Here is a 22,056-nt window from a genome sequence, read left to right on the forward strand (position 1 = left end):
GGCGGGCGTGATGATGTCGATGGCGGTGATGCTGTCTCTGTCTCTCGCGGTGCTGATGACTTTACTCGGTGGCCTGCCCTTGCTCTCCCGGTCCCCCTCCCTCTTTCTCTCTCTCTCTCTCCCTCTCCCTCCCCGGTCCTCGATCTCGATGCACCTGCAGGCTGCCGGTGGCCCAGTGCGCCCAGTGCACACACTCCGCAAAGCTCTGCCAACACGCCGACCACGCCCCGGCCGCCCCGCCCCGCCCCGCCCCGCCCCGCCGCCGCACCAGCTGTGGTCACCCCGCCCTGCCACTGTGTGCTCTCATTTATCGGGAGCGGATCGTAACGGTTTATCAATTCCTTGCCTCGTCGTAAATTGGAGGTCGCTTGAAATGTGAATACACTGCGTTTGCGACTTTATAGGCTCCGGCCGCAAATGTGCGCCGCAGCCGCCACCACGTGCCGCGCGGGGCGCGCGGCCCCGCCCCTCCGGCCCCTCCCTCTCGCTCTGTCTCTGTCGCACCCACGGGGCCGGCCCGGCGAGCGGGTCCATCTCGCACCACTGCAGCCTCAGTAGACGGATTCCGAGAGTCGTTTTTCGCTGTCTCTCTCTCACTCACACTCTCATGGGACGTTCCGTACAGGTGCGAGAGAGACAGAGTGACGAAAACGACGCTCGGAGTCAGTCCACAGCAGCGCCCCCTGGCTCCAGGAAGAAGCTGGAAGAAGCTGGGCCACTTGTAGTCCATCCATCCTCGCTGCACAAACAGCGCGCCCGGCTCGGAGCTCTCCAGAGGCGGGCCAGCCATGGCCAGGCCGGGCCACGCCGCCCGGAGGTGCCCCGTCCCCCGACGTCTCGACCTCCCGCGAGGTACAACGCGCTGGGGCCGCGGCCAAGCCGAGGCCAAGCCGAGGCCAAGCCGTGGCGGTGGCGGCCGTCAGACTTTGCTGTGCACTCGACGCGACTCGGCATTGCTGCAGCGAGGAAACCAACTCGGGCCGGACGGAGCGTCCCAGAGCCGAGAGCAGCCTCAGCGAGCCTGCCACTGACCGGCCGGGCCGCGTCTCAGCCAGTGCAGAGTCGTGCGTTCCCTAGAGGTGCGAGGGAGACAGAGCGACGACTCTGCTGCCTGCCCTCCGGGCGGTGCTCGACGCGGTGCTCGACGCGGTGCTCGACGCGGTGCTCGACGCGGTGCTCGACGCGGTGCTCGACGCGGTGCTCGACGCGGTGCTCGCGGTGAGGCGCACTAGCACGCCGTTCCATCTCGAACAAGCGAACTAAAACACGCCTAGACACCCCACCCCCTTTCCGCGTTACGGCATTACGAGTTGGAATAACAGCCGTAAGCGCGCACCGCCCCGGCGCACCACGGCGTGCAATTCCCCCCTCCCCCCTCATCGCCGCCCTCATCCTCGACCGTTTCTTGCCCCTCCGCCTCCCCTCCCCTCCCCTCCGCCCGGCCGACGCGGTCGTATCCCCGTTTCATTTCGGAGCCGAGTAGTGGATGTTACCTGTGTCGCGCCGGGCAATCAGCCCCGCCCCCTCCCCCACCCCCTCGGCCGGATGCTGCGTCCGGAAAAGCCCGCCCTGGGGACGTTCGGGGACGTTCGGGGACGTTCGGGGACGTGGCCCGGCCCTGCCTCGCCCTGCCCGCCCTGCCCTACATCCCGCCGATGCCCGGCCCCGTCGTCCTGGGACGACGGCGGAGCGGAGCGGAACTTACAGCAGTCTGCCCGCCCCGCCCCGCCCCGTCCCGCCGTTTTTGTGGAAATTACAGCAACCGATAAACTGGGCCCTGACTCTGCCGTGGCTCTGCCCTGGCTATAGCTACGTACCAGCGACCGGCGGCAACGGCGGCGCGGTGGCGGCGCGCGGCGGCGACCCTGCCACGCTTGGCCGCGCTTGCCCCGCTGGCTGCGGGTGAGGGCCGTAAAACGAATTCCACACATTTATTGTTATGAATGCTGGCAATACGCGACCGACCCGTGCGTCGCTCTGTGTATGTGTGTGCGCGTGTGTTTGTGCGCGCGCGTGTGTATGTGTGTTTGTGTGCGTTTCGGGGAAGGGGTCATGCACTGCAGCCACCGGAGGCTCGCATGTGTGTTTGTGTGTGTGCGTGTGTGTGAGCGGGCGTTCGTTTTGTTGCTGTGGGCTGGCAGGGCTGGCAGGGCAGGCAGGGCGATTGAGGGTGTGTTTGTGTACTTGTATATGGCTTTTGGCTCGCTCTATCCTTCCCGCAGCGCGGCCACTCGGCATGGGCTGTGTGCCATTGCGTGTGTGCGTGTGTGTTTGCTGTTGGTAGTAGTAGGGGGGTTGTCTGCCGACAAGTTTTTAATTAGTGGAACAGTGGAAGCCATCCGCATCCACTGCAGGCCCCGCCATAATGCGCCCGGGTTGGGCCGGGGCCGGGGCCGGGGCCGGGGCCAGGTGCTGCAGGTGCGGGGAGGGCGCCCTCCCCCGGCCCAATGGACACCGCACTGTCCCGCGAGCCTGGTTGGCTAACGCCGCCTGTTTTCCAGCCGGTCGTCTTCGTCGCTCTGTCTCTCTCGCACCCACACGGGACGCCGCATGAGTGCGAGAGAGACAGAGCGACGAATCTGTCTGCGGAATGTCATTTTCCCCTGCTCTCTTCTCGCACTGTCGAAAACGTTACGTGATTGGTGAACGGCCCGTCACCTCAAACGCACCACTGAGGCCCGACCGCCCTGTCCCTCGGAAGGATGGAGTGGCGGTGGAGGGCCGCACGCCGCCCCGAAGAGGCTGTTTAAGGCGTTGTGTCGTTTAGAGCGTCGCCGAGGACGAGGGCCGGGACGAGGGCCGGGCCGAGGGTAGCCAATCAAGTGGTCATCATGTCGGGGACGTCGCATCGTGTCACCCCTCGTGCTCAAGACCCCTCTCTTCGCACCGCGCCGGGGCTGGGGCCGGGGCAGGGGCCAGGGCGGGCCAGGGCCCGGCCGGCCTCTTGACTCGGTCCAGGGTCCGGGCCGCCGCCCTGCCCGCCCTGCTCGGGGCTTCTTCGGCCTGCGCTCCGAAATTCAGGCGCCCTCGACTTTCGATGGTTCGTCAGCGTTGACCTGTTGACTGAAGCACGGCTCGGGGTGGCCGCGCTGCCTGTGTCTGCAGTCTGATTCCAAGGGTCGTTTCCGTCGCTCTGTCTCTCTCGCACCCATACGGGACGCCTCGAGTGTGAGAGAGACGATCAGAATCGGTCTGCTGTGTGTTGTGTGTCGCGTGGGGCTTCGCGGCTTCGCGATGCCCTTCCCCCGTTATGTCATTGCATATCGGCCCCGCCGCCACGCCGCGCCCCTGACCGGTGCCGCCACTGCCGCCACTGCCGCGTGGCGTGACGCCTCGCTCCCTGGTCGTGGCGGCGGCAAGCGGCGGTTTCTAAAAATAGCTTGCTTTCCGGGTCGATTCCGCGAATGAATGCTGCCCCGCCCCGCCCCACCCTGGCCCGCCCGTCAACCTTAACCTTCCCTAACGACGCATCGCGCTGCCCTTCGCTCTGCCCGATAAGCGTGCCATTGTGCAGCTCCCTGCGCCCTCTGCTCTGCCGCCATTGAGGCATCAGGCGTCGACGTCGACGGCGTGCCCCCGTGCCCCGTGCCCCGCGGCCCGCCCGGCGGCATTGTCTGTTTTTAATTCGGCGTCACGGGCGGGGCGCGGGGCGCTGTCTCTCTCTCACCCCTACGGGACGCCCCACGAGTGCGACGAAACGGCCCTTCGGCATCAGCGACGCCGGGGGCGCGGCGGCGTGCGATAGCGGTGGCAAGTATTCAGCCGTGCTCGACGCGGGCAGGCGGGCAGGCGGGCAGGCCGACTACTCAGACTGATTACCATTGTTGTGGCACGCGGCCGGGGCAAGTGCGCCCGCCCGCGCCGCCCGGGCCGCCCCTCTTCAAGTGCCTCTCTCTCCCCATTGTTGTCGTCGGAACCAGTCAGAGGCCCCGGCCCGGCCCGGCCCGCTCGCTCGCTCGCTCCTTTTATTTAAAGATCCTCTTCTTCTCTGCGGCGAGAGCGAGAGATAGCAGCGCTGCGCTGGGGCGCGGCGCGGCCCGCTAGACACACTGTTCCGGTTGGCTCCGCCGCGCTCCGCCGTCCCCCCGCTCCTCCAGGACCCCGCCGGCCTCGCCGACAGCCCCGCCGCGCCGCCGCGCCGCCGCGCCCTCGGGCCGCATGGCCGGCTGCCGTGTTTGCTTTGCTGTTTTTCGAGCAGATGCGAGAGAGAGAGAACGAGAGAGACGGGCTCTCCGAAGAGGTTGAGGTTTGCAGCAGCAGCGGCAGCAGCGGGCCGACGGGGATGGGCCGCCCAGAGGGTCCGGGTCCGGGCCGGGCAACCGCGGGGAACTGATCCAGAAATAATGCGACCCCCTCTCTCTCTCTCTCTCTCTCTCCCCCACTGTTGCCTTACTTTATTCATGAACGAACCTCGAAGGGCCTGGGCCGGCCTGGCCTCGGCAGCGAGTTCTCACGTCAGCAGTGCGATTCCGTCGCCGTCTCTCTCGCACTCGCGCGGCGTTCCGTATAGGTGCGAGAGAGACGGCGGCGAAACGCTGCGCCGAATCAGTCTGCAGCACGCTAACGGGCTGCCTTCGCCTGCCTGCTCCCTCCCCTTTTCGTTTGCCACTCTGAGTGTTTTGTGCTCTGCCGAGCGCTTCCGACGAGTCGTTTCGTCGCTCTGTCTCTCTCGCACCCGCGGCTGGATCGGGAATAACTCGGGGCACGTGTCGACCTCTCCCCCCTCCTCCCCCAGGACTCCAGACGCGCTCACGTAATACGAGGCATCTGCTGTATTTTTAAAGTGGTCTGTGATGTCCCATTCTTGGTTTGACTGAGTGGGGGCCTCGCCCGTGCCGTTCCCCCTGCCTCTGCAATGATGCAAGCGTCGAGGCAGAATAAAGCATTGGACTGGAGTTTGGAGTGCGCTCCGAACGGAGTGGCTGTTTTTAAAGTCTTCTCTGGGCGTCGCACAGTGGGCCAGAAGACCGGTAGAGGCGGCCAAAACTCCAGGCGCGTGTTGTGCTCCAGAGTCGCTAGACGGAACTCGAACCGAGCGCGTGACCCCACCATTGGACTCCTCGTTCGTAGAGCAATCCATTGGTGGGGTCAGTTCAGATCGAGTCTCATTTAACGACTCTAGTGCTCAAAATGCGTCAGGAGTTTGGCCGCCTCCACCGGTCTCCTGGCAAATCCACTGTGCATCGGCGTGCTCCGAGGCGTGCTCAATAAACGGGGAACCCCATTTTGCAGTCCTCGCAACGCAACGAGCCACTTTCCGTGTTATTGCGGCCAACGCGGCGCGTAATTAGACTCGTGACAAAACGACAAGCGCGCGATGAAGCGCCCGTCTCGCCCCGTTCCGAACTTGACTGTCTCTCTCGCACCCGCCACGGGATGTGGGTACCAGAATGAGTCTCTCTCTCCACGACCTGGTGCCGCAGTGTTTGTAAATACGACTCGCCGATCCGGAATAATATTCTCACATATGCCGAGCACCGCCCCACCCCGCTCACCCCGCCCCGCCCCGCCCCACCCCGCCCCGCCCCGCCCCGCCCCGCCCCGCCCCGCCTGCGCGGGCAAAGCCTGCACAATGCACATGACGTAAATAATTGAGCGCACGGGCGCTCCACTGGTGCTATATAGCAAAAGCGAGGGAGGGGTGGGGTGGCGTCCGTTGTGGCAATAATGCAGGAGACGTCCGCGACGGGCCGTCGGCGGCCGGGCCGTTGGCCTCCGCAGCCTCGGCAGCACGGTCCAGGACACCGGGCGCCCAGGCGTCCGAGAGTCGTTTTCGTCGCTCTGTCTCTCTCGCACCTCTACGGTACGCCCCATGAGAGCGAGAGAGACAGGGCGGTCTGCTGGGGGCGGGGGCGGAGAGTGGGCTCCAGTCCGGCTGGCTTCCGGATTGCCAAGGCTCCACTCCGTGACGCCACTGCAGGGCGCCGCGCTGCGCCGGGCTTGTCCGAGTCTTTCTTTCCGCTCCGCGTCTGCGCTGGCGGGGTGGCGGCAAGGGTTAGTCTCGGCGCACGGCGCCGTTACACTGCACGCACCACAGTCGAGCGGCTTGACGACCTTGACGTTCTCCAGGTGTGTGTTCCGGAGAAACTCTGACGGTTGCCCCGTGTCCTGCAGAGCGAGCAGAGCGCCCCAGTGCTACCAAAGGTCCTCCCGAGGCTCTCCAGCTGGTCCGCGAGTGCCCCGCGCCCCGCGCGGCATGGATGTAGTAATTTGAACACGACCCTTCTCCCTCTGGCCGCCCTTGCAGGCGCCGAGGCGCGACGTGAGGCGACGAGGACCCCCTGCCTGCCTGCCTAGCCTTCTCCTCTCGGATAACCTCTCCGAGGACTGCGCGGCGGGGCGGCGGCGGGAAGGGGGGGGGGGTAGGTGAAGTGAAGTGTTATTACAGGGAAGGGCCCGAAGGCAAGCCGAAGGGGCCACGGAGTATCGACCCGTCGAGATAAACGCGTCGTCCGTCAAACTGATAGATGAACCCCTCATACACGCTGACTGCGAGGGCGGGGGCGGGGCGGGGCGGGGGGCGCTGGGCGCGCGGGGTGGCCAGGATGACCGGGGACGGCGCGGGATGTGACCGGATCCACTGGCTCCACGCGGCCGCGGCGCGCTAGTTGGCGATACACTATCTGAACATCTCAAGCATCCGGGGCCCGGCGGCGAGGGCAGGTGGTGGCAGCTGGCGGCATGCGGCGGGGCCCGGGGCGGTCGCTCGAAGGTCGCCGCCGCACACTGGGCGATGTAGGTTGCCTGCACGTCGCCGTCCTTGGCAGTCGACTCATTCCGAAAGTCGTTTGATGGCTCTCTCGCACCCATACAGGATGGCCGATGAGTGCGGCAGAGACAGAGCGGCGAAAACGACTCTCGGAACGAGTCTGCTGGGGGTGTAACCGGGAACCGGGCTGATTGGTGGGGCCGGCGGCCAGGTGCGGTGGGCACGGTGCGGTGGGTACGGTGCGGTGGGGCCGGAATGTAGGCTCGACCCAGCCCCTGGCAGGCCTGGCACTCCACAGCGCCCACCCCGCCCGCCTCTTGAACCCGAGCGGGATTGGCATGTTTTCCCTAGTGTCGCTGCTCTATCTCGAGTCCACATCGAAAAACAAGCGCCGGCACGGCCGTGCACCCCCCCCCCCGCCGCGCCGCTTCGCACAATCCGATTCCCCCCACCCCCTTTCCGTAAATACGGAGCTCAGCGCGCGAGAGCGACAAATTTATTGTCAGCGAAGCGGCGTTTCGGCCTTATCAGGGCGTTGCGATTTTTTGGAGGCGTGTGGCGCTGGTGCTGGCGGGGGGGGGGGGGGCACTCCACGCCGTCAGTAAATCACTTCACCTGGAAGTGGCAGATACCGCCGTCCCCGACACTGCGGGGGCCCTGGGCAGAGGACCGGCCCGGGAGGGGAGGGGAGGGGAGGGGAGGGGGACTCATCGGCTGGGGATGGCGGCGGCGCGGCGTGCACCTTTTCTCTTCATTTCAATACCAGGCCGAGAATATGAATCGGGAAAGCAGGGCGGTGCGCGGCCCAGCAGCCATAAGGCGCAGGTGTCCCCTCTGTGTGCGTGAATGAGAGTGTGTCTGTGTGTGATCGCGCAGGGGTCGCCTGATTTGCGTATTAACGACGGAACCTACTCTGCGTACAGAAAAGGGGGCGCGGCCGCCCGGCCAGCCAGCCAGCCAACAGCCTGATTCAGAGAATCGTTTTCGTCGCTCTGTCTCTCTCGCACTCATGGGGCGTTCTTCTGGGTGCGAGAGAGACAGAGCGACGGAAACTACTCTCGGAATCAGTCTTCAGCCAGCCAGCTGGCCCGGCAGAGCGCATAAGTCAAAAAGGCGGGTCCGCGTGTAGATTTATTGTTTTTCCTTCCAGTGCCGCCGGTGAGTTTAATGAAGGTCAGTTTCACATGAGATAAGGCGCGTTAGTCGCAGCGTGTGGAAATCTTAACTGAAATTAATCATCCCCTGCCGTGCCGTGCTGTGCCGCTCAGTGGGCCAGAAGATCGGTGGAGGCGGTCAAAATCCCTGGTGGGTTTTGAGCTCCAGAGTCGCTAAATGGATCTAGAACCGATCGTGTGACTCCACCAATGGATTGCTCTCCGAACGAGGATTCCACTGGTGGGGTCACACGGTCGGTTCGAGTCTTGTTAAGCGACTAAAGCACCAAACGCGCCTAGAGTTTTGGCGGCTGGCGCCGGTCTTCTGGCCCACTGTGCGGCCGCGCGCTGCGGCGAATGGACGCACAGTTGGCGATTGACTGTCCCGGTCCAGCCTGGCCGCGTTCGCTGTTGATGGAGAGGATTCGCGCTTCGCGCCCCACCCCGCGCCCCGCCCCGCCCCGCGCCCCGCCACCGCTCGGACTTTCTCTTTTTATTATTATCATTTCGAAGAAACGAGGGAAAAAAATGTAATCCACTTTGGGCGCCGCGTGCCGCGTGCTCACCCCGACTACTGCCGCCGCAGCGGAGAGTGGAAAAAATAAAGGAAAAAGAGGGAAAAAACGGGGAAAAAGTAAAAAAATAAAAATGGGCAGCCCATTAAACGGAAGCAGATGGATGGGGACTACATCAGCGCCGCAGCGGAAAGAACATGTGGCCTCGTCGCTGCCGTCGCCCCGTTACTTGTAAAAGTGTGAATATTCAAGCGGAGCACAGCCAGGCTGCAGCCACTGCGGCGCAGCGAGACCATTTTCCGTGTCATTTCATATCGCGACCCGGTTGGGGGAGGGGGGGGGGGGTAATATATGGCGGAGAAAGAAGTCGTGTCTTTTTGTCACTTTCCCCCTCCGCCGTCCGGCGTCCGGCCCGCCTCCCCCGGGGCGCCGCGTCTGGGACGGTCGGGGACGGTCTGGGACGGTCGGGGACGGTCGGGGACAGTCTGGGACAGCTCTCTTCCTGATTACAAGGCAATGGTGGTGGTGGCGGCGCGCGGCGCCAGCCCCGCCCGGATCCACTCTCGGCCCGTGTTCCGTGTTTCCTAACCCGAGAGCTGTGCGGTGAGCCGAGCCGCGGCCGGGCCGACCAGTGGGTCGGACAGGACAGTGGACACCGGGGCCGGCGGGGCGCGGCGGGGCGGCGGGGGCGGAGGTGAAGGTGGTGGACATCGGGGCGGTCTGGTCTTGGTTCGTCCTGGTTGGCCGCAGCCTCGCTGGCTGCAGGCTCGGCCGAGCTGTTACCGGACCCCAAAGCTCCCATCGCCCCGCCACGCCCCGCCACGCCCCGGCCACGCCACACCATGACCCGGCCACGCCACGCCCCGGCCCGCCCCAGGTGCAGCCCCGACATGTGAATCATTGACGCTCGAACAGCCACTCGGCTATCGCTACATCGCCGGCCCGGTGGCCCGGCCTGCCGTGCACGCACCGCACAACCCACCTGTCACGCGGCGCTCCCCGGGGACCTCCCCTCCCCTCCCCCTCCCCTTCCCCTCCCCGCCTCTCCTTTGTCACGGCCTAGTCATGTCGCAACCAGATAGTTGGGCGCATCCCCGCCAGTTCAACACTTTACAAAACGTGTTACGAACTGCGTGGCCAGCATCGGGGACTGGTTGGTGGCCGTGCTGGATGTCCAGGGCGTCCTGGGTGCTTCTGGCAGGCCGCCGCGAACCGCCCGCCCCCGCGCCGCCCCCGCGCCGCCATCGGGGACGTCAGGATGGTCGGGATGGGGTTGTTAGCTATAAACGGCCTGGGCCGCCAGGGCCATTGGGTTGGCCGCCATCCCGTTGCCGCGCGCCGCGTTTCCCCGTTGCCATTGTTGTGGTGCGACACTCATTGATTTACGGGCCCGGGGATGCACATTCGTCCCCCGGGCCGTTCGTTCATTGGACGTGTGTTTGCCGATGATACAATGATTTAAATGAAGATGGAGGCCGCCGGCCCGCCAGCCAGGCAGCCAGCCAGGCAGCCAGCCAGGCAGGCAGCCAGGCGGTGTCGCTGATTGCCTCTTCCTCCCTCTTCTCCTCGGCCGCCCCGCCCCGCCCCGTCTCGCTCCCACTGCAGTAATTGTCAGCGACTTTTCCAAACAGTGGCGCTGCAGGCGCGCTGCACCAGAATGGAGGCGGAGGTGGCGAAGAAAGGGGAGGTCGACCTGCCTGTAGCGGCCCGGCCGGAGAGCGAGGGGCTGCTGTGCGATTCAGAGAGTTTAGTCGCTCTGTCTCTGTCGCACTCACGGGGCTCTCCATAAGGGTGCGAGAGAGACAGAGCGACAAACCGCTGGGCCAAGGGCTGGCCAATGAGACGGCTTCGTTCGGGTGGAGCGACGCCGAACGACGCCCTCCTCGGCTTTCGCTTGCTTTTGCTCTGCCGGCTCTGCCTGGCTCATTCCCAACAGTGCCGGCGTGCCGTGGAGGTGCGACAGAGACGGAGCGGCGAGAGCGCCGTGCGAGTGGGCCGTGCCGCTGGCCGTGGGTGTGTGGCGGGCAGGCCTACTCGAGCTTCGCAGGCGCTCGCGCGGGTCGCAGCGGGAGCCAAGCGTTGTGCCGGTGACGTCGGTGACGTCGGGGACGTCGGGGACCACGCCTGGCGCGCCACGCTGTTACGGTGCGGAGTGTGGAGCACCAGTGCAGGAGGGTCCTCAGTGATCCTGGAGGCCTGGCTTGGAAACTGTTACGTGCCTCTTATGCGACTTGGGCTCGAAATAGCACAGTCCCTGCCGTCCCACCACGGTCCTTCAATCTACAGGCAACTGGGCCGCTGCTCAGTGTACTTGACGCCGCTGTAGTCTTCCTCCTTGGACCCCAGGAGCCTGGTGGCGCGATGCGGCCACGCCGCCACGCTGCGCTATCGACCAGGGCAGGGCACGCTGGTGGCCCAGCCCGCCGTCGGGCCGTCCCACAGGCCTGGGAGGCCCGGCCCGACACTGCCCGCCGCCCACACGCGCTATTATGCAAATTTTTATTATTTTATAAAAAATGAGGTGGGGCCATTAGAGCAGCTTGCCCCGCCTGGCCGTGTGGCAGGCCGCGCCCTGGTGCTCTGGTCGGGATGGCCAGGGAACGCTGCGGCAGGCGGCCGGACTCGAACCCGAAACCTCGAGCCCTCGAACCCTCGAACCCTCGAACCCGGGCACGGAGCCTGGCGCCAACAAGGAAAGCCTGACCTGGTGGAGGGAGAGCGCGTGAGGGTGACACCGGCGGCGAGGCGTCCCTGGAAAAGGACGTGGTGGTCCCGGAAAGCTCCCAAATGCCATTGTCCAGGAGGCGGTGCTCGCCTGCTCGCCGGCCTGGTGGAGGACGGCGATGACAGCAGCGCCCCTCCGCTGCTGTTTTTGACGAGGCGGAGGAGAAAGGCGGCGAGAGGCGAGGGCGGGCATGCCGTGCCGGCTTTGAATCTTCTGAGATGAAAATTACCACCGCACCTGACTGACGGGGTGGTCTGGCGGCGTGGCGGCGTGGCGGGCCGCGGCGCAGCCAGCGACACGCCAATTGTACTCCGAGGCGCCGTTCGTGGCGGTGGGGTGGGGTGGGGTGGGGTGGGGTGCATTAGAGATGAACTGATGAAAGGAAGCAGGCCGAAGTAACGCGGCGAGGGGGAGGGGAGGGGATTTCTGCGGGTTCTGCAAAGAGTTCCTCGCAGAATGCCGGCAGCATGAATGCGTCGCGGGCACATGGCGGGGCGCGGCCAGATGTCGTGTGCAGGGGCGGGCGGGGCGGGGCGCGGTGGGACGTCGTCAAGACGTCGTCATTCGAGGCACGGAGAGATTCGTCGAGCAAATCCTCTCGAAAGCGTTCTGCACCACTCCTTTCTCGGCGCGGCGCCGGCCTGCGGCTTACTCTCCTCCACACAAAAGCTCGCCCCACCCCGCCCCGCCACGCCCCGCCCCGCCACGCCCCGCCCCGCCACGCCCCGCCCCGCCACGCCCCGCTGTGCCAGCACCACTTCGGCCCCTCCATTGCGCCAGCTCGTAAAGGAGCCTGGCCCCGCTCTGCCCCGCCACACCCCGCCACGCCCCGCCACACCACGCCACACCCCGCTCTGCCCTGCCCTGCGCGGAACGTCGCCCCGGTGCAGTTGCATTCGTATCCGCATTCGCATTGGGCTCCTTATTGCGTTTCCGGCGGGCTATGGCACGGCCTATGGCACGGCCTATGGCACGGCCTATGGCACGGCCTATGGCACGGCCTGTGGCACGGCCTGTGGCACGGCCTGTGTCCATAGCCCAGGCTATCTCTGAACCGGTCCTCGGGCCTTTAACCAGGTTACTCCAAGCAGCGCGATGCGAAGTTGATGCCGTTGCTTGCGGTCCACACCACCAGCCCCACCGCGATGGCTGATCGAACCGAGAGCCGAGGGGAATAGACCCAATCCGGGGCAGGGTCGCCCTGTCTCCTCGTCGCCTTGGAGGCGCAGTGCCGCGCAGTGCCGCGCAGTGCGGAGCGGAGGGCCACCGCGCCGCGGTCACGCTGGGCTACTGTGGCGCTTGGCCGAGGCCGCGGCCGGGGCCCGGGTCCACTTGACGCCCCCCTCCCCCAACCCCGCCACAGCTGGACGTCCCCCTGTTCGTCGAGATCGCCGTCGACATGCATTTCCATTCGAATATAAATATATATTGATAAATTGCCTGGTGGTTCGCCCGTGGCTCGCCTGCCCCCTGGGCGCGGCTGGCGCGATACGCCACGGCAAGGCGGCCCTGGTGGGCCCTGGTGTGCCCCGCCCCACACACCCCAGTGCCCCCAGTGCCTTTACAGTGCCTCTGTCTTTTCCCTCCGGCAGTCCGTATGCGCGTCGCCGCGTCGCCCGCGCACTTTGCACTTTTATCCATGTTGTTTTGTTTTCGTTCTCCGCAAACTTGTGGCGGCCGTCTTGTTCAATGGTGTTGTTGTTGGCCGCCGTATATTTCCCCCCAACAAACAACAAGGCTCGTTGCTCGCAGGGGGGGGGGGGCAGCGCCCCGAGTTAAGTCGCCGGTACCGGCATCCAGCCGTTCCCCGCATTTACCCCACTTTTTTTTGTTTCTCTCTTTTTAGTTCCCTTTCTCTCCTCTCGGATAGGTTGCTTCGACGGTGCGCTGCGGGCGCGCGCACACACGCACACACACACTGAGAGAGGGAGGAGGCGAATCTTCTTTTCTAATGACACTGGCATGCAAAGCGGACTGTATAAACAGGGTGCCGTTCATCCCGCACAGCGCCGCACAGGGATTGGCTGAATCCATCAGTGCGAATGGCCGCGGCAAAGAGGGGGGGGAGGGGGGACGGACATCCGCCGAGTTGGGATGCCGAGGTGGGTAACAATATGAGAGAGAAGGGACGGCGAGGGGGTGGGGGCAGGCCGGGCAGGCCGGGCAGGTCAAGCTTCTTCCCTCTCACACAATCCATCTCGCGCAGAGCGCTTCGCCCTCTCTCTCTCTCTCCCATACACAATCCATCTGCCGCCGGCTCGTCCCGCTCGGTCGGTCCGGCCCTCGTCTCTTTTAGCGTGGCAGGTCGAACACATGCCGCGGGGCTGTCCAACTACACTGCGCCCTGCTGGCACTGCTGTCGGTGCGTGCGTGTGTGTGTGTTTGTGCGTGTGCGTGCGTGTGGATGGAGTCGGCGATACCTAGCACGCACCACCGCCGCTTGCTCCGAGTTGTGCGAGTAAAAAAGAACAAGCGCCTCTCGAGTCTCGAGCCCCCGGCGGCGGCCTTCTGCTTCGCTGCTTTTCGCCCCGAATCTCAGCCCCCTCCCCCCCCCCCTTCCCTGCGGCCAAACGCCGCGCTATACATCCGATCTGACCCTCCCCTTCCCCTCCCCGCCGGCTGCCAGCGTTCCCAGTGCGTCACTGCCTCGCCCGGTCCCGGTCCGGTCGCGGTCCGGTCGCGGTCCTGGGCCTGGGCCTGGGACTCCTCCTCGGCCTCGGCAGACTCACTGACTGACGCCGGCGACGACGGCGTACATGGCGCGTGTCTGATCGGTCTCTCTCTCTTTGCTGCAGAGGCCGCTGCGCCGCGACGAGCGCCGAACACCGCGCCGATGAGCTGCCTGGTAAGCCAAGGGGTTGTTTTTAGCAGACGATACGTTATTTTGTTTTGCTTTTGTTCCGATTCCTTTTGTCTCTTTTGGTTTGGAGTGAGGCAAAGCCGCTCCATCTAAGATTAACCATTTCCCGCCTTGTGCTCATTTTAGAATGAAAATGTCAAGAAGGTGGGAAATCGATATACATTATTTCAGGATGTTTGTAAACAGGAAATTCTGCTCTTTCTCTAAAACACGACACTGTTTCTCCACAAAAAAAAACACTTGAGTCAAACCTCGTATTGTTTTGTTTTTCGGCGTGCTGTCACTGACCCCCGCTCGGTTCGTGGTTATTGTGTTTGAAGGGCGGCCGCTCCCCATAAAACAGCGTCGGTGGGATTTCGATTTAACACGCTCGCCACACAAGCGGCTCGATCCTAAACAACCACTCTGGTTTTTGTTACAACGCGATGCGGCACGTTAGATACACTGGTTACTCGGGCCGACCGCGGTGCGCGCAAGCCCTGGCGCAAGCCCTGGCGCAAGCCGCAGGCCGAACGCATGCCTACCGGGGCGGCTCTGTGGACCGTCAGAGAGTCTCTCTCGCACCTATACGGCACACCCCATGAGTGCGAGAGAGACAGGGCGAGGAGAACGGCTCTCGGAATCAGCCCGCCGCCGCCACAGCCGCATTCCAGAGGGCGCCATGCAGCGCTGAGAATGCGTGCAGCGGCCGACATCGGCCCCGGCAAGGCAGCCATGCAGCCATGACCGCACAGCACTACCGCACTGCCAAGCCAAGGCGGAGGCTGGAAGCCGATCCAAGGCGGCCCGGAAGACCGGCGGACGCGATCAAAATCAAGGACAAGGACGCCTTGGAGCTCAAAACGCGTCTAGAATTTTGGCCGCCTCCGCCGGCCTTCTGACCCACTGTGCAGGACGGTGAAAAGGGGGGAGGGGGGGGGCTATAGCGCGTCCCGCCTGATGGCGATGGCACGGATGAAGTTCTTTGTTCGGATCAACCCCAATCAGGGCCCGATACCGATCCGGCTCGGATTTTAATCCCCCACCCCGCGCCGCGGGCCAACGGGGTCCTCAAATCGACTAGCACGCACGCGTTCACACGCATACACACACACGCACACAGACACACACACACACACCAGTATCCGTTACCGTCCCGCACGAACCCTGTGCAGGGGGTTGCAAAGTTAGTCGGACCATTCGGCTCGCCTCGGCTTGCCATTCGGCGCCGTGTCCGCCGTGTCCGATATCTGGTCCGAGCCTCATCCGGCGGCGGGCGGCGTGTGGCGGGGCGCTGTCAGTCTCTCTCGCACTCTCACGGAGCGCCCCGTGAGTGCGAGAGAGACGGAGTGACTCGTCCGACTCGCCCGGCTGGACGGGCGGGTCGTCCTGTGGAGCCCTGCGTGGTCCTGCGGAAGCGCGTCGCGTCGCGGCCCGGCTCGATTGGGGGCTGTGCCCGGCGCCCCCCCCCCCCGCCCCGCCACACAAGTAGCCGAATAAAAACGAAACAAAAAGAGAAACTTGCTTCTTTGACCTGCTAACATGCTTTGTTTTTTTTTTATACTGCATCGCATCGATGTTCGGTCACCGCTTGTCCTTGCTTTGTCACCGCGTGTCCTTTTTCCGGGCCGCGTGTCCTTGCTTCGCTCCACGTCGCGCCGCGTGCCCCTGTTCGTCGCCGCGCGCCCCGCGTGTTGGGGGACTGACTGGGTCGGCGCAGCACTGCGCAGCACACCACACGGGGAGAAAAAGTGAATGCCCCGGTCCGGCCATCAATCCTTCCTGCCCCCTCTCTGCCTCTCTCTCTCTCTCTCTCTCTCTCTCTCTCCTCTCTCTCTCTCTCTCTCTCTCTCTCTCTCTCTCTCTCTCCCCCCTCTCTCCCCCTCGCCCTTTCCCCCTGGGCACCCCGTCCCCCAGTTTTCCCTTTCTTTCTGCCTTTCCCCCGCATTCCTTTGTCGCACTCTTTTTCGCTCCGCCCCCACCCCACGTTGGCCGGCCGCGCCCCAACTTTTGCCCGCCAGACCGGACCGATTTCTTCCGCTGGCGGAGAGGCTGCGGAAGTTGATGCAGTTAATGCGGCAGGAGTATATGCAACCAGGTGGCCGAAAACGGAACAAAATAAAACCAAGAGCTGCGACTGATTGAAAGCATGCAGTTTCGTCGATCACGGTCTCAGCCCCAGTTCGCCTCTTCAGTGACGTGGCCGCGGTGTTCGCAATGGCGTCCGCGGTTCGCGGCCGACGGCGACGTGTCGTCGTCGTCGTGGTGGTCGTCGTGGTCGTCGTCGTGGTGGTCGTCGTGGTGGCGAAACAAGAAACCCAACTGGAGCACCGCAAGTAGTTCCCGCGCCACACCGGCAGGCGGCTCGGCCCGGCTCGGCCCGGCTCGGCCGGCTCGGCCCCGAGAGGGCTGCCCGTCAGCAACGCCGCCTTGCGCCGCCTCGCGTCCTCGGGGAAGGCGCTCAAGACTTGGAGGCAACACTGTAGTATCGTGCGATTCGTGCGTCTGAACGGCGCCCCGTTTCGTCAAGTTGCGCCGGCCGCGTTGGTGCAGGTCTAGTTCTCCAACCCCAGCCACCCCGCCCCGCCCCGCCCCACCCTGCACTTCGCGTGCTGTTTAACTCCCTCTCCCTGCCCCGCCCCGCCCCGCCCCGCCTTGCTTGGCGCCGCTTCGCGTGCCGCCGCGCCTTGCAGGTAAGTGTTCCTGCCGCATAATCGATTCGCCTCGGTAATCGGCTCTGAGAACACCGCGGCACCGCGGCGGCGAGGCGAGGCGAGGCACCGTGCCGAGAGAACGAACCGGAACCTAACGGCACGACATAAATCGGCCCGCGGCGTGGCAAGGCGTGGCGGGGCGGGGCGGGGTGGCGTGGCGGTAGGAAAGATGCCGCCAACCCCAGTCCCCAGTCCCAGAGCAAGCGCGGGTGCCGACTCGATTCCCTTTCGATCCAGACGCGGTCGGCAGCACACCCTAAAAAGCCGTTTCTTGAACCGAGCCAGCGGAGAAAAGGTGGGAAAAGGCGTTCTCAAATACTGCGAGTATCAACCCTCTCGGCTCATTCTGGACAGCCACGTCGTCGCGCTGTCTCTGCCGTGTTCACGAGCCGCTCTGTCTTGGTGCGGGAGAGGGGGGGGGAGGCCTGCAGGCTGATTCCGAGAGTCGTTTTGGTAGCTCTGTCTCTCTCGCATTCACGGCGCCCCCTTAAGGCGTGAGAGAGTCGGCGACGAAAACGACTTTCTGAGTCTGCAGCGGGCTCGGCGCGGCTCGGCGCTTTTGGCGACCGAGGACCGCACTCCACTGTGGGCCGGGAGGGGAGCCAAAAGCCAAAAGTCGGGCCTTTTCACTGCCGGGCTCGGAAGATGGAGGAGCTACCGGTGCACTGGAAGGGGGAAAGTGGGGGGGGGGGGGCACCCCGGACTCGGCGGGGTCGAGTTCCTCATGACGTGTTTCAAGCGAAGGCAGTGCCGCTGCGTAATCTGTTGACGGCCTGCCAACCCACAGTGGGCCAGAAGACTGGTGGAGGGGGCCAAAACTAAAGACGCGGTTTCAGCTCCAGAGTCGCTTAATGGGGCTCGAACCGAACGTATGACCCCACCAATGGATTCCTCGTTCGGAGAGCAATGTATAGGTGGGTCAAAAGTTCGGTTCGAGTCCCATTTAGCGACTCTGGAGCTCAACCCGCGGAGTCCAGAGTGTTTTGGATGCCTCCACCGGTCTTCTACGTACCGCGCTGTGCGGCGCCAGGCGGTGCAGGCCGAGCGCCTGCGCGGCAGGCAACGCGACGACATGGCTGTCGCCGGCGCCCCAGACCCCTTGAAGCCTGGCTTGCTCAGACACGACTCTGGATAAAAACGCGTCTGCACAAAAAAAAATGGTTTCTTGATTTTCGATTTTCTTGGTTTTTGTAAGAAAAATAATCTTGACACAAGAAAAATTTTCTTTCTTAAAAAAAAAAAAAATTGGATTAAGAAAATGTTTTTTCGCAAAAACCAAGAAAAGTTAAATTTTTCTTGATCCAAGAAGTCATTTTTTTTGGGGGTGTGGAATTATAGGCCGCATCCATCGGTCTTCTGGCCCCTCTGTGCAGCCCCTCCCAGGCGAGGACGAAGACAAAATTGACTGTTTGAAAAATGGTGACGCGAGAACACTTGCCGTGTTCCAGCACGGTGCCAGGCGTGCGCACGGATTTCATCTACTACTCGAGTTCGCTGTCAAGCGCTGTCAAGCCGCCACCTTTTGCGTGCCGCCGTCGGCCCGAGTGCGGCCGCGGGGCCCGTGTGGCGGGGAGGGGGTGGGGGAGGGGGTTTGATATTCGTCACCGCGCGGAAATGTAAAGTCACTCGACGTCGCCGGCAGTGCCTCCCTCCCGGCAGACTGATTCCGCACACCGTCCGTCTATCTCTCTCGCACCGGTGCGAGCGCCCCATGAGTGCGAGAGAGAGGAGAGAGACCTCCCTCTCGGAATCAGTCTCCAGCTGGAGCCGGAGCGGGCCTTCCCGTTGCCGACGGGAATAATACGACGCCCACATGTGCCACGCTGCAGCGGGGCGGGGCGGGGCGGGGCGCCCTGGTTAATTCGCATTGCACACGGGATCAAGTTGTTGCAAGACGAGCTGCCGGCACAATTGCACGGAGCCCGAATGAAACAAGTTTGGCGCGCGCGAGACGAGCTGTCGAGCACTACTCCGCGCTGTGTCACTCCGCCTCGCACGCAATGAGGTTCAGCGGAGAGAGGACAGCCGTTAACGGAAGCACTCTAAAAAGAACATTGATAAGTTTCATGCAAAACCGAAGTGACCAAGAAATCTACCATTTAGACTGAACCGCGAGTCCTGTAATCCGCGTGCCTGATTCTGCGGCACAGTGGGCCAGAAGAGCGGGAGGCGGCCAAAATCCCGAACGCGTTTTGAGCTCCAGAGTCGCTTACCAGGACTTGAACCGAACTTGTGACACCACCAATGGATTCCTCGTTCGGAGAGCAACCTATTGGTGGGGCCACACGTTCGGTTCGAGCCCTGCTTAGAGTTCCTGGAGCTCAAAACGCTCTGTTATTTTAGCCGCCGCCACCTGTCTTCTGGCAAATCCACCGTGCGGCTGTTCGGCGGCTTCGGCGCCGTGGCTCGGACAGGTGCAGAAGCCCCGCCGCCGAGAATGGAGGCCGTACCAAGTCTGTGTTTGTTTATTCTCTTTTGAGAGAGAAAAATGACGGGATGCGGCGGGTACTCGGAAATTCCCCGAGTTGTTTCCCCTTCAACAACACGAGCACCACCGCCGCCGCCACCCAACCCAACCCTCGAGATCAAATTTTCCCCCTCGTGAATAGAACATCGGGGCGCGCCAGCCACGGCCCGAGCCAGAGCCCCTCCGGGGCCCTACCCCGGCCCCCAACCCGCCCCACCCCGCCCCACCCCGCCCCGCCCCGCCCACCCCGCCCCACCCCGCCCCGCGCGGTCCCTATGATAATTTGGATCATCTCTCGGTTGACAGACGCGCCTCGCGCGCCTTACCTTCGCGGGCGGGAATCCCACAGCCCGGCCGGGGGGTTTGTTTTGGGCTGGGGACCCACCGCACCCCGCCCCGCCCTACCGCACCCCGCCCCGCCCCGCCCCGCCGCAGCCGGTGGTGATCCAGGCTTTCATATCCGGACTCGAGAACCAAAGCCCTCTGGCAGCCGCAGCACTCCAGCGGAAGCGGCCAAGCGGGCGGAGGCAAGCGGACGCGGCGGCCGTAACTCCAGAATCCAGGCCGGACCGGACTCCGAAATGCAGAGGGCTGGAGGGGGGAAGGGGGGGGACTGGCTAACGGCCCCACCCCACAGCCTGCAGCCTGCAGCCACCGAAGACTTGGCTACCCTGCTGGCTGCGCTGGAGCGTTGGAGCCACTGCTGGTGTCGCGCTCACTTGGCTCCAGGCTGCGGGACGGTTCCGGACAGTGCTTCCGTGGCTCTGTCTCTCTCGCGCCCCTCTCGGCCGCCCCATGAGTGTGATAGAAAGAGAGAGAGAGAGAGAGAGCGACGGCCTCTTTGTTTTGGCTCGGATTATTGATGCGCCGCTATCGCCAGGCGAGCGCGTTTAGCGAAAATCTCAATAATCAATCATCAGCCAGTCGGACCATCAGTCACGACGGCGGCGATCTCGCGCCGCCCACTGTAAAAAAGCAACAGCAACAACAAAACAATGAAACTAGAAAGCTGGACCTTTGGAATGCTTGGCGTGCTGGCTGCCAGTCCGTCACGAGGCTGTCGGTGACGACTTCTGGGAAGAGAGCCACTCGCTCCGTCAACGTCACCTCCTCCAGCTCCGAGAAAAAGGTCCCCAGCGTAATAACACACGAGTCACGGCGAGGCAAGCCGCAGGGCAAGCCGGACACGCTGCGTGGCGCACGAGGTGCTTCATGAAGCTCGATTCCGAAATGCACAACGCCAAAGCCAACCCCCGTTCTGGACAGGCTCAGACTGGCCCCCAAAAGGCCCCGGCAGATAAGACCGCAAAAGGCCCCCGATCATCATTGTTTTTACCCTTCATGACTAACTTTGTAAGGCTAGCGCTCCCAAACTAGTTGCGGTCAATAGCCTTCCCGTACAGGACATGAAAGAGTAGGGTCTTAAGAATTCTAGGGCGTCGAGGGAGGCCTTTTACGGCAACTAGATTGGACACAGTGGCCGCCCAAAGTCAGCAAAATCAGCAAATTTCCGAGATTCGACCACTTTTTGACCAACTTTGGTCCCAAAATCGTTGCGGTCAAAGGCAAAATCGTTGTGGTCAACGTCTTCCCGACACAGGTCATGAAAGAGTAGGGTCTTGAGAATACTAGGACGTCGAGGGAGGCCTTTTACGGGAGCTAGATTGGACACAGTGGCCGCCCAAAGTCAGCAAAATCAGCAAATTTCCGAGATTTGACCACTTTTTGACCAACTTTGGTCCCAAAATCGTTGCGGTCAAAGGCAAATTCGTTGTGGTCAACGTCTTCCCGACACAGGTCATGAAAGAGTAGGGTCTTGAGAATACTAGGACGCCGAGGGAGGCCTTTTACGGCAACTAGATTGGACACAGTGGCCGCCCAAAGTCAGCAAAATCAGCAAATTTCCGAGATTTGACCACTTTTTGACCAACTTTGGTCCCAAAATCGTTGCGGTCAAAGGCAAAATCGTTGTGGTCAACGTCTTCCCGACACAGGGCATGAAAGAGTAGGGTCTTAAGAATACTAGGACGTCGAGGGAGGCCTTTTACGGCAACTAGATTGGACACAGTGGCCGCTCAAATTCAGCAAAAACGGCTACTTTCGGACATTCAATCACTTTTTGACCAACTTTGTGACGTTACTGGTCACAAATCCGAAGGCCCCGGCAGATTTTTCTGCCTGTCTGCCCTGGCCAGTCCGAGCCTGGTTCTGGAGTCCGTGGAAAAGGCCACGCAAAAGCACTGTAAATAAAAATTTCTCATAATTTTGGTCCTAAAAAAATTGGACTTTTTTTTTAGATTTTTAAATTTTATCTGTTAAAAATGGAGCCAGTACAGTTTGAAACGACTGAAAATTTGCGCCAGTCCTTGGTTGGTGCTTCTTTGCGTGCGCCGCGGCGGGCGAACCTCCATCCCTCGCGCTGGCCTTGGAAGGCCTGGCTGGGCCTGGCTGGGCCTGGCTTGCTCGGCGGCCCCCGAGAACGACAACGACGGTACGAAGCCACGCACTCGTACACGTCCCCTACTTACCAACAGTATTTTTCCTTTCCTTATTCGCCTTATCACGTGCGACCCTGGGCTGCCTGGGCTGCCCGGGCTGCCTGGGCCTGGCTGGCCTACATTCGGGGGAGATTCGGCAACATTGCGCGCGGCTCACCCCACCCCCACCCCCGGGGCACGAGGGGGAGAACGAAAGGACTTTCACCGAAAAATTGTCACGGAAAAGACGCATCAACACGAAAAGGGCGAGTCGTTTTCCTCCAGCTTGTTGACTCCGATGCTCCTCTCGGCCTCACCGGCGCGCAATGCCGCGCTCGCCACGCTCGCCGCGAGGGCACTTTTCATGCCTCCCTCCCCTCCCTCCCCGCGGGGCGTCCTCGCCGGGGGGTCCGTCGCGGCCACAACGACTTGATTAACCTCCACGCCGCCTCACGC

At 63.2% G+C, this 22,056-nt stretch overlaps 1 long non-coding RNA gene across 1 annotated transcript in view; it reads left to right on the forward strand.

Annotated features, from left to right (window-relative positions):
- The window catches only part of LOC117652984, a 30,870-nt gene that overhangs the window by 4,531 nt on the left and 4,283 nt on the right, over positions 1-22,056 (forward strand). Inside the window, exon 2 of the long non-coding RNA XR_004588205.1 lies at positions 13,899-13,948. This is a non-coding gene — a long non-coding RNA (uncharacterized LOC117652984). The remainder of the gene's footprint in view (positions 1-13,898; positions 13,949-22,056) is intronic.

Source organism: Thrips palmi, unplaced genomic scaffold, assembly GCF_012932325.1.
Source record: "Thrips palmi isolate BJ-2018 unplaced genomic scaffold, TpBJ-2018v1 HiC_scaffold_8, whole genome shotgun sequence".
Classification (NCBI taxonomy): Eukaryota; Metazoa; Arthropoda; class Insecta; order Thysanoptera; family Thripidae; genus Thrips; species Thrips palmi.